We start from the raw sequence: 12,477 nt of genomic DNA on the forward strand, positions 1-12,477 counted from the left end.
AATATCATTGTATCATCAACATCTATCTGTATGTCAGAAGTTCCTACTTTCACTAATTTGCTATCATCCTTAAAGTCACTTCCTGAACCGATTGTAAGTGATTCACCAAACGTAATGTTGAAATCTAGAAATGTGAGTACGAATGATCTGTTATGGTTGGATATCACGATCCACTTGATATCAGCGTATGTTAGTCTTGGGTACTTAAGAGATGACAATTCAACAAAACCTCCTTTAGATAATGTGACGTTTTTCACGTACAAATATTCTGTTGATAAACATTTAATACATATAGTTAATGGGGCTTTAATTATATTTTAGTTCTAGTTACGTCAGAGAAGATGATCTTCTCTGGTTACCGTTGAAGTTCATATTGAAGTCTAACCAGTGCCGGTCTATTCGGTCGGCAACGCAAACTAGATATTGCAGATAGTGCAAACTATTCTTTTTTCTGAAACCTCTAAGCTAGGCGAACAATTTGCGTCAACTTTTACGAAAATTGGAGCAACTTTGACTTCTGACCCATACACAACAAGGAAATCGACCTGTGACCTTTTGTGCCCCATAACTTCTCAATGATATGTCGTATACGCACATTTCTGGGATTCGCGGGGTCAGACGCACAATTCGACATGTTTGAAAGTGTTATTGGACTAAATCTATATGATCCTATGGGGACATTTGGGGGTCTTTTTGAGGGTCATGGTCTCAAATTGCTTGGCAGACACCAGATTGGAGCTCAACCCAATTTAACAACAATAAGCTGGTTGCCAACTTTTACGCAAACTTCCCGCTAGGAACACGATTTTTCCAAAATAGAACCATGTCTATAAAAGTATGTGCAACATTCAATTACCTACCACATTCTTTCTCGTCTGACCCATCAATGCAATGTAAAAAACTATCGCAAACTTGACTATGATAAAGACAAACTATTCCAATATAAATGGAGTCGCACACAAATCCATCTGAACATGATTCTGTTACTGTCGTAAATGAAAAAAGAGATACTGATCTTATAGTGGTTATAAAATAACTATGCAAGACACGGAGACATACAGCAGCCCTGATTGTAAGGTTTAAATTTGCCTTTAATTTGATTAGACTGAAAGATTATGACTTTAAAATATAGAGGACGGGGATGTGCGGCCACATTAACCCCCATTTTGCAACTCTCTCAGAATGACCCCATACCCCATGCTGGTGCCAAAACTCTCACCCAAAGATCCTAGCATTCTTGGCCTTATCAGTAACATCTTAAAGGCACTGTCAGTGTTTCCAGCAAAATCGTAAATATCTTTGATATTTATAGCAATTGATTAAAAGTGAAGGATGAGTCTAAAAAATCCGCATTATGTATTGGTTCATTATGTAAAATTGACAAGAAGTGCTACTCAAGCTCCGTTCAATTGTGTGCACTCCAAGTGTCCGTGCTCACAGACTCCTCACAGACATTTTACCTTTATGCATTAGGTAGCTTTCGGGCTCATCACTTTTATCTTACACTTATTATACAATACAAAAATCTGATTTCTGGTGATAAATTTCCTGATTTAGTGAATTACCGACAGAGCTTTTAATTAAATAACGTTACTCCAATTAATTTGAGGTGTTACGTATTTTGCGTCCAGTTTTAGTCATGGTTGAAATGCACAGACAATGGAGAAAAAAACTAGCAATACGTTTAATAACATGACTAGAACAAGCGGCCAATTAAAGATTTTCATACCGATTTCGTTCACTAGTGAAATTTCCAAGAGAAATCCAGTGTTCGTTGTAGAGAATTGATACAGGCTCGGATAGTTTGCAGAATCTGCGACTGCAAAACCAACCCACATTCTAGCACCAAATACAGTAGATTTGACATAAATATCTCGCGGATGGTTATCTCGAATAGGCATTTTGACGGCGGCTGATGTCGCATATACCACTGTGTCAAATGATGCGTGTGTTCCAGAACCAACTGCAATTGCGTCTTCGTGTGAAATTTTCGAATCAATAAATTTGATTCTAAATATTCCTTCTTTTGCAGATAATTTTCTTTGACATAAGTTAAACCAGAGTGGTAGCGTTGGGTATTCCTTTGGGTAATTATTGGACGAAATGTGTACAGACTCATTCAGTTTCAACTCTATTGTAAGCATATCCAATGGGTCATTCACGCACATTTCTGTTCAACATGGTAAAATATGAAAAGAAACAATTTTAGAGACAGGTAACTCTGACTTTGATGCATGTAGCACAAAATAATGACAAAATATCAATGTGCGTACCGGTTTTATACAGAGTGCATTGTGGTGAAAAAGTGCAAGTGCTTTGATATTTGCCATTTGAAAATTAACAAAATCATAATATCTGGTCATTTACCAACGCTATGAAAAGGTTGTTTTATTTCCTTAATTCTTAAAAGCATAACATCCCAAAATCAACTGCAATCAAAATCGTTTGTAGAAATACGTGCGCGTATTTTAGTTTCGAACTAATAAATTTCTTTTATATTCTTCATTATGTTTTAGTTTCTTCTGTATATAAAACGATTCCATGTCACACGTGTTGTACATTAGAAAGAGAGTAATCCCAGTGATTTATAGTACGTTACGCATAAGCATAAAAACACAAGCCTCGACACACTTGATATACAAATTCTATAATTGTTTCAAAATAATAGCATTTTTTAAATCTTCGGTTATTTCAGTTTCCTAGTTTCTTAATCGATTAGTAGTTACTAGCAATATCACAGTTCAGTTCATCCGACCCGTCAGCACAATCATTAATTCCATCGCAGTGATAGAAACTTCCACAACATCCCTGGGCATCCAGTAGACATGTGCCATTTTGACACATGAACTCAGTAGGTCCGACGCAGTCAGATATAGTCTCTGAAACTTTGGGAGAACAATGACAATAATATACAAATATATACTGCCATGAGAGGTTCTGGTTAAAACTATGGGCCCGAGGTGAGATCAATAGTACTATTAATGTTATTAATTGATCTCAACGAGGGACCATAGTTTTAACCAGAACTTCGAATTATATACTTCATTAATATAATATATACTTCATTTAACCAGAACTTCGAATAAAGGCAGTATATATTTGTTTTATATACTTCATTAATATGCTCTTTGTTCATTGATTGGTTAAAAGAAAATTATTTGATGTTTTGACTCTCATCCAGCTTCTATCCTGAGTGAACAGCACGACCAATTTAAGCACAACCTATATTTTGCCCTTCAAAAAAATCGAATAGGCTAAAATCGTGCTAACCAATTACAGCATCGCGAAATCACGATATGGCAGTTTCGCGTGCGTGAACTGTTCCGTCGCATCGAATGCGCGCACGCGGAAGGCATAGTCAAAAGTACTATTTACGGCTTGGAGGTACTATTTACGGCTCATCCGGGACATTAAAAGTACTATTTACGGCTTAGAGGTACTATTTACGGATAGGAGTACTTATGGTAGAACTATTTTTGGTCATGTGATCCACTTTTAACCAATCAATGAACAAGAATATATTAATGAAGTATATAATTAGACTTATTAACCGCATTGGCAAAAACAATAAAGGAAGTAAGATCTATTAGATCTTACCGGTACCCGATTCTAACGGCCTTGGTACTCATGTCCAGAAGGACGAGTGCGGCGTGGCGCATCCTTCCGATTATTTAGAGAATACAAGCCGGTATCCACTACGATAAAAATATTGGCCAGCCCATCCATATGACATGATTTTGGATAAGCAAAAGACAAAATCCCATCTTTTATTCTCTAAATAAAAGATAAGGTTTTGTCTGTTGCCTATCTAATATATTGGATAGGCAAAAGACAAAATTGTATCTTTTATTCTCTAAATAGAAGATAGGCAAAAGACATATTGCCAATGAGTATTGGATGCCAGCGCAGAGGGTATCCACTACGATCAAAAATATTGGCCAGCTCATCCATTATGACACGATATTGGATAGGCAAAAGACAAAATCCTATTATTTTATTCTCATTCTTATTCGATTTAAGTATAATTTTTATAAGTAAAACTTTTCAATTTTCTTTAACCTGTGATAGATAGTTCGGCAGAGTCTTTGGAGATACTGGATACTGTCTTGCAACCAAAACTTTCTGTAGCAATTATGCCCAATATTTTTATTGACTGAACTAATTTATAAAGTATATCTTATATTCTGCAGATTGATTTGTGTTATACTACACTTTTCTCAACACTTACCTATCTGACTAAGCACGACGAGACTACCAAGTACAACATGGTTGATTAAATCCAGTATTTCCATCTTTGTTTGTCTGGTACAAAATTTCAAAATTACATAAATGAAACATAAAAACAAAGAACAAAGGTGTGGCTATATACGACCCAACCTAGCTATGGAAAATCACGCACACACACACATCCCCAAACAATATAATAATAGATAATAGTAATTATAACAAAAGTTCCAAAGGCCAAGCTTTAGAGAACACAAATGCATAGGTAAGTAATTATTCCGACAATTCACTATGTCGTGGCTCTAAAGATAAAAAAAATTACACATTCATAAAAAAAAACATTAAATATCTTAGAACTATATAAAAATTAATGTTTAGACAATTCTTAGTGAAATATGCAAGAAATCTACCTGTTCTGGCGGCGACGAATTCGATGGTGTGATTATCAGCTTCACGCTATAGTTATAATTGTATACATTAGTTGATTATCATAGAAAACCTAATGCACCAACAGAATAGTGTGATGTATTAATAATGCTATTTATGCATCGGGCTATTCCAGATGAGATCCATACACCCCTATGGCCGCCTTAATCTCTCACACATGGGGTGTATAGATTTCAGAATAACCCATTTGACATTCATACTCCCTGTATGGGAATTAAGGGGTGTGTAGATTTCAACTAGAATAACCCATCTCCGTTGATGGCATCTGTTTAATGACAGAATTTGTGAAAGCCCGTGAGTCTTATTATAATAAGTCTATAATAAATCTATTTGTATGAAGTTTCTATTTTGATCTAAACCAAACGAAATATACACGAGAAAACGCCCCACATCTTTGTAAAAGACGCTCGGAGAAGGGGAGAAACGATTATTCTGCGAAACCTGTCACAGTGTCGTCAAATTGGGTAATTAAGGGCGGTGCAATAATTATGAGCCCTGGTTGGAGGGTAAAATTGGGGGGGGTGGGGGGGGTTGGCGAGCCGAAAGGGGGCAAGCAATTTTGACAGGCCGAGATGGGAGGGGGCAAGCAATTTTCGGCACACGTTCATGGGGCGCCTTTTAAATAAAAGTCTTAGAAAAACAGTACGGAAACGCTTTAATATGGAAATTTATCTGCTTGCTGCGCTCGCAACATATATATATGTATTACGGTTTGCGAATTGGGATCCAAATAAATTAGCATGTGCAAGGGGGTGGTATTTTTTTTTTTTTTTGGCAGGACAAGAGGAGGAGCAAGCGATTTTTGGCATGACAAGAGGGTTGCAAGCGATTTTTGGCGGGATGTTCGGAAATTTTACCCCCCCCCCCCGGGAGCTCATAATTATTACACAGCCCCTAATAAGACTCTGTGTATATTATGCTGATTTGTGTGTATCTTGGTTGCAAAATATAAATGAGGAAATTGACCAACAATTAATGTTAGCTTTGGACATTTTATCATTTTATTGATATTTCACACCCGGGTAAGTCGGTCGGGTGGAAAATAAAATAATTAAATATCCAAAGCTATAGCTTATATATCCTATATATAGGGCGCCTCCGCATAATGAATCAATTTTATTGGAGTGACAAAAAAGTCAAAAGGGTCCAATTACACATCCGGGGGCGCCAGGGGCACTATCATAGTCCTATACGCTCACTCAAATCCACTCAAAAGTTATTAGGCCTATAATAAGTAGCTAGAAGTTTAGCATAGGCGCGGATTTTTCATTTAGGGCATACTCGTACGTGACGTGCTTTAATATATTTATTACCGCATCGCCTGTCTGAAAAATAATCAATAATAGTTTAAAAATGGGGCATCAAAGGGCTTCATTTGGGCTTCTCAGGGGGACACCCCCAGCCAGGGTGTTAGCTATTCCATTACAACAAGTTGCAATGCACCCAGTGACAAACGTTAATGAACTATGACATCATCACCAAATTTACATCTCGCCGTGATTTAATAATGTATTTACTGTGCAAATAACCACTTTCCTTGCTCCAAAGTGTAATGGGAACTTAACCCTTTGTTATGTTAAATAGCTTTCCCAATTTTACGTGCTGAAGGCCACACTCGCCATACTTCAGTAAACATCACATCCTAGCTCACGCCACCGCGAGAAAAGAGGAGAAATACTACCAGTGTCATTATTATGGAAAATTCTTCGCACAAAATACCCATCTCAAAGGCCACATAATTTTGAAAATAATTTCATCTTTTAACATGAAAATTATAACTGGTATTTACCACGAAATACCGGTATATTACGATAAGGATAATGAACTGAGTGCAATGCATTCGTCAAGATAATCGCACGCGCCGTGGAGTTATTGCATTTAGCTTGAGAGCCGATAGGCTCGAAAGCTAAATGCAATAACTCCATGGCAAGTGCAATTATCTTGACGAATGCATTTGCACGAGTACATTATCCGTCATACACTGAGTGTAGACCTATTAAAACAATAGGCAATATTAATTGCTGCATTCATTATATTAGTTTTAATATTAGGAAAATATCTTACATTTTAAAAACACCGTCAGGACATTGACCAGCTACGTAGCATTTAACTGGTAAAGAAAATCAATCCCTGTAATCAATGGTATCGATTGCGCCATACGTCATACTTAGGTAACTTATTCACGCATGGTTTAATTGACTTGACTTTATGTTGTGATCATTTAATATCGTGGTTTCGAACACAGAGAGCACTGAACCAGTTGGAAACGATCGATTTAGATGTCAGACTAGTACTACGGTGAATATCAACTGGACTTTATAGCTCTATAATTTGAACTACTTATATTAAAACACACGACATTGGGATTTAACAATTTGTTCAGTATTATCATAGGCCTTCAAACACATGTGTTTGAAGGCCTATGGTATATAAAAGCATGATCATGATATTATGCGCTAGTATGTGTTTCCCGGGCCCGGCTATGTTATTTTAGATATAGGCCTACATGTATTTCATTTGTAAAATGCTGAATATTTTGCAATGGTGTCATCTTGTATAATTATGATCCACCTGTTTTTGGCCCTTTTTAATTAATTGAAGCTCGATTATTCTCATTTGATGTTTGATTTATTTGAGGTCATTAATCATAATTTATGACAATGATATTTGCAAGGGTGCAACTCTACTAGTCTTATTACAAGACTGCCCTATCCCAACCCTAAACCCTAATCCTAAACTCCGTAAACGAGGACTGGACTCAAGTCTAGCGAGTTGCACCTTATTCGGTAATTGTACACTATTATAGAACACCGTTTGTAACTATACCATTTTAACACCACAGAATGTATATTCGTACTTTTTGTTGGTATATATATCGAACAGACAATTATATAGTTATGTGATCTCTGTGTCTAAAGCGCCACCTAACTCTACTTTATGGTTATGTGAAAGTAGTATTTCTAGTATTTGAGCGTGCACGTATTACGATAATGCATTGTTTAGCGTGCAGGTTTATATAATTTGGGCTGTGAAGGATAGTTCGCGAAAATAATGCACGGGAGAAGAATACATAACGATGAATAGAAACGGGCACTAGAAGTGTATACATGGCTAATTGTTCCCCACATAAAACAAATTACCAGTATTCCAAGCATTTTAACATCAACGAATTCATCTGTGGCGCTGTCTTTTTTTAAATGACAGTCCTTGTTTTATTATGGTTTTTTTTGTTTTATACTTTTGATTAATATCGATTCATAACAGGTGCAAAAATAACATTGTAAGCATAAAAATACTACCAAATTATTATTTTGTAAATCAAATTTAATACTGGAACTAAACTTTGCGACTCACTTTGCTACGTTGCGTCCGAAAACATCTGGCATCTGATTGATGATGTTTTCGGTCCTCATTGCATCAATTGCGTTGCGTAAAATCCTTGTGCGTCGGATAATTGCGAATGCAGCAGTAATACGTTCAATGATCAATCTCAACAACTATGTTTCCTATCCGTGAACAGAGTAAACAACTGGAACAACAGGCATCTGATTGATGATGTTTTCGGACGCAACGTAGCAAAGTGAGTTGCAAATTTCAGTTTTATTAGATATAATTTACAAAATAATGTTTTGAGCTACTGGATAAATAATCTACAGCAAGATACTACCAAATTATGTTAAATATTTTGATTACAATATCATGACTGAAATACCATTTCTGCATATTTGCATACTAAATAAAATAATAAGTGTAATCATGGTAAAGCTGGTAATCTGTTGAAAACGATGCATGCTATTGCCACCAAATTTGGACTGAATGTATTTCTTGAGATAGCAAAGGACCTAATAGAGAGCCTTTCTTTATTCCTTTTTGAAAAACAATGACCTAAAATTACTTTTTTAACATTTTTCTTTCAATAAAATATGATAAAAAAATTTGCACTACCCAGCAAACACAAAACGTTTTCGACATCATTCGCAAAAGATTATAAAAGGTTGTCAGAAAACGTTGAAATGTCGGGTTATATAAAGGGTATATTAAGAGTATAAAACGTTTTCATAACCTTAAAAAACATTTTTGATAATCTACTGCTCAGCAAACAAAAATGTTTTACAGAAAACGTTTGAAAGTCGGGTTATATAAAGGGTATAAAAACGTTTTAATAACATTCCAAAAACATTCTTGAAAACTTGATACAAAACATTCTAAACAAAATGTTATTTTGGGGTTGAAAAAATATTTTGTGAAAAATGTTTGCCCAAAATATTTTCAATAACGTTTTAAAAACATTTTCATGACCTTCATATAACCCGACATTTAAAAGGTTTTGAAAAAAACATTTTAAGAACATTTCTGTGTTTGCTGGGTTCAAATATTTTAACATAATGTTATTTAAGTATTGACACAATATTTGGCAAAAATGTTTGCAAAAATAGTTTACAATAACAATTTTTGAAAACATTTAAAAATATTGTTGTAGTGTGTTTTCATACAAAACGTTTTAAAACGTCATCATGACCTTTATATAACCCGACATTTTTATGTTATTAAAACGTTTTTACCTAAACCAAAAGCCAAAATATAACTTATTTAAAACGTTTTTAAAACGTTTTTGTGTTTGCTGGGATATTGGTATCTTTTTGGACTTCCCGAATGCATTCGACACCATAAATCACGACATTCATCGAAACTTTTCTATTATGGCGTAGTGTCTTCGAGTGGTTTAAAAGCTATAGAACTCAATTAAATTACAGTTTTTGATAATCATAAATCTACTTGCCAATCTTGTTTCAAAGTATACTCTGAAAGAATTTTTCAGACACATTTTACCTACGTACACCTTATTTAACTTTATAATGGCCTTGCATTACCCCATAATTATCATGTATTGTATAGTTAATTGGGGGGACCAAAATAACTCAAATTTAAATGATATTCACATCACACAAAAGAAACTTGTTCGCATTATATGCACTAGCCTAATTCCACTTTTCGTGTCATACCTCTCCCCTATTTGCCAGTCTTATAACAACCTAACTGTTCAAGATTATACACACATTTTACTTTATGTGCAAATATCACAAACACTTTCTGTCCGATATAGTTTCTTACTACTTTGTCAAATCAAATACTTTCTATGATTATGGGAACATATCCGTGATTCAACATCAACCAGTTCCTTCAAACCCCATTATCATGATTATAAAGCTCACTTTATTTCACTCTATAAATAACTTCCTCCATGCACCTTTTATTGCATACCATGTAATTCATCATGATTAATGTCTTGATTACAAAATGTATTTGAATTGTATATACAGACTTGACATTTAATATGGAATATTTTTCGCAAAATTCCAAAACTTGTTTGGACGGAGTATGCATAGACCGCACGGGCTAAATATTAATTGGGATGTGTCGGGGATGGTGTAAAATAATTGTTTTATAGAAAATGTGCTTTCGATATGTTTACATTAACATTATCAGTGATTATGGTGCTCACAATGTAGCAAATTTGCCTAAAATGGCGGATTTAGGGAGGCTGAATTTGAGCTTTGTGGGGGACACAATTTCAGACTTTATGCAACATGATTCTGTTATTATCAAATTTATTGGGATTTGAGGTGATATTTCTTAACCTTCGTCTGCAACTGGCACTAATCACAGCTGAAACACAATTACAATGTACCAAGTTTTTGAACAGGGGAGGAGCTTAAAATGGGGCTCTTAGAAGCTGTATGTTCTCAGACAGTTTGAATGGCCCCCCTGGGGTCAAATGTTATAAACTTCCGGTACAAAAGCAACTGTGTGGATTCCTGGTGGTACAAGTGAACAGTAAGTTCATAACATTTGGCCCCAGGGGGACCATTCAAACTTTCTGAGTGCGTATCACTTTTAAGAGCCATAGTTTTTTTAAAGCTCCTCCCACTTTCAAAACTGATAGATTACATGTGCATTTCACCAGTTTGATTTCAGTTCAGACGAACACTTATTAGTATTCAGGTTCAGTAAAATCGCCTCAAACCTCAATGAATTTGAAAATATCAGAATAATGTTGCTAAAATTCAGAAATTTTACCCCCACAAAAATCAAATTCAGTCTTAGTCCTTAAATCCGCCATTCACTACATTATGAGCGTCATGTGACTCATGGAAAGCACGTTTTCTGTCATACACTTATTTTACACCATCTCCCGACACATCCCAATTAATCTTTACGTGCCGTTTATGCAGACCTCTACTAGTCTTTAGATTTTGCGAAAAAGTATTCCATATTAAATGTCAAGTCTGTACATGCATTTTGAATTCATTCTGCCTATGTTGGCAACATGCATGCCATTCATTTTTCTCGTTTTGTCTTGTCTTCACATGCATCATAGTCTGGTCTTTTTCCGTGTTCTTGTCTTTGTACTATACTACATTTAATATTATTATTAGTAATAACATCATTTATATTTTATTTGGGTGACCATTTAAGTCGAGCACTTGCTCTGTGATTTGCCCATGTATTTAAATCATTAAATTATAAAATTATTATGTATCATGTATTTGCATTGTAAAATAAATTGACACTAAAACAAAAAATATATCCAGCACATTTTCATTAAAATAGAAACATCTTGAAGGTCATCACAAGAAAGTCATGCATGCAAAATGAAGCAAATTCCTATTGTCAACTTGATAAAAATGTATACTCGTAGCCCAAAATCGTACATCATAGCACCCAGTTTTTAGTTTGGTTTGTGGTTTCGAAATACCGTATTGCTATAAACATTGGTTCTTTCAAATAATATGAGATGCAAAAACCGAAATTTAGTACAAACACTGTAAAGATATAGCAAACTTATATCATGTGAACATATAATAGCCTGTGCACATTTGTAGTTTGCTTTTAAAGTAATCATTTCTGCAGTACAATATCTTATATAGGAAATAGAGGAAGCCACAGGTCACATGTATTGCAGTTATTGAGTTATGACAAATAATAGGTCATAATAAAAGTTTTAGCCCCCCCCTTAGTAAAATGATCAGACCCATTACAATGCCCCCCCCCCATGTAGCTCAATCACCACGGACTAAGCCCTGGAAAAATGCAAAATGTCATTTTCTTCGGAAGGGGGGGGGGGCGAGTCCTGTATGTCGGTGACCGGGGTCAATTTTTTATGACCCCCGTCGTGGATGGGCTAAATTATTTTATGACACCCTTATCTTGGGTCGAAATTTTTATGACCCCCCTTCCGCCTACACAGACTCACGACAAATTATTTATTGCCGGAACAAAGGCGCGGAGTGCACCAACAATTTAGATTTATAAAGTGCGCGAAGTGCATTCAAATTTCGATCGTAGCCCTATTTTGCATTACCGTAAAATGGGGTAAGTGACAGCGGGGTAACTTTGGTCGGTCAAATGAATTTGGTCAAAAATCACGAATTTTTCGTAAATTTCGAGGAAATTTGACATAAGCGACTATTATTTCTTCCAAATATATTTCTTAACAAATTGACACCAAATATGACTAAAACAATATTGCTGTACGAAAATATGACCATTTAAAAAAATATATTTGACCGACCAAAGTTACCCCGCTGACCGAAGTTACCCCATTTTACGGTACTCCGACCAAAGTTGCCCCCAATGCGGGGTAACTTTGGTCAAGCTATTTTTAACCCCTAGGGCAGGGGCGGATCCAGGATTTCAATAAAAAGGGGGGGCACTCCTGAAAATTAAAGAATGTAAGAAATGGCCGCAAAGCGGCCATCACGGAGCGCTTGCGCGACGCAGGGGGTGTCTGAGGGGGGATTCAGA

Source organism: Amphiura filiformis, chromosome 17, assembly GCF_039555335.1.
Source record: "Amphiura filiformis chromosome 17, Afil_fr2py, whole genome shotgun sequence".
In the NCBI taxonomy this organism is placed as follows: Eukaryota; Metazoa; Echinodermata; class Ophiuroidea; order Amphilepidida; family Amphiuridae; genus Amphiura; species Amphiura filiformis.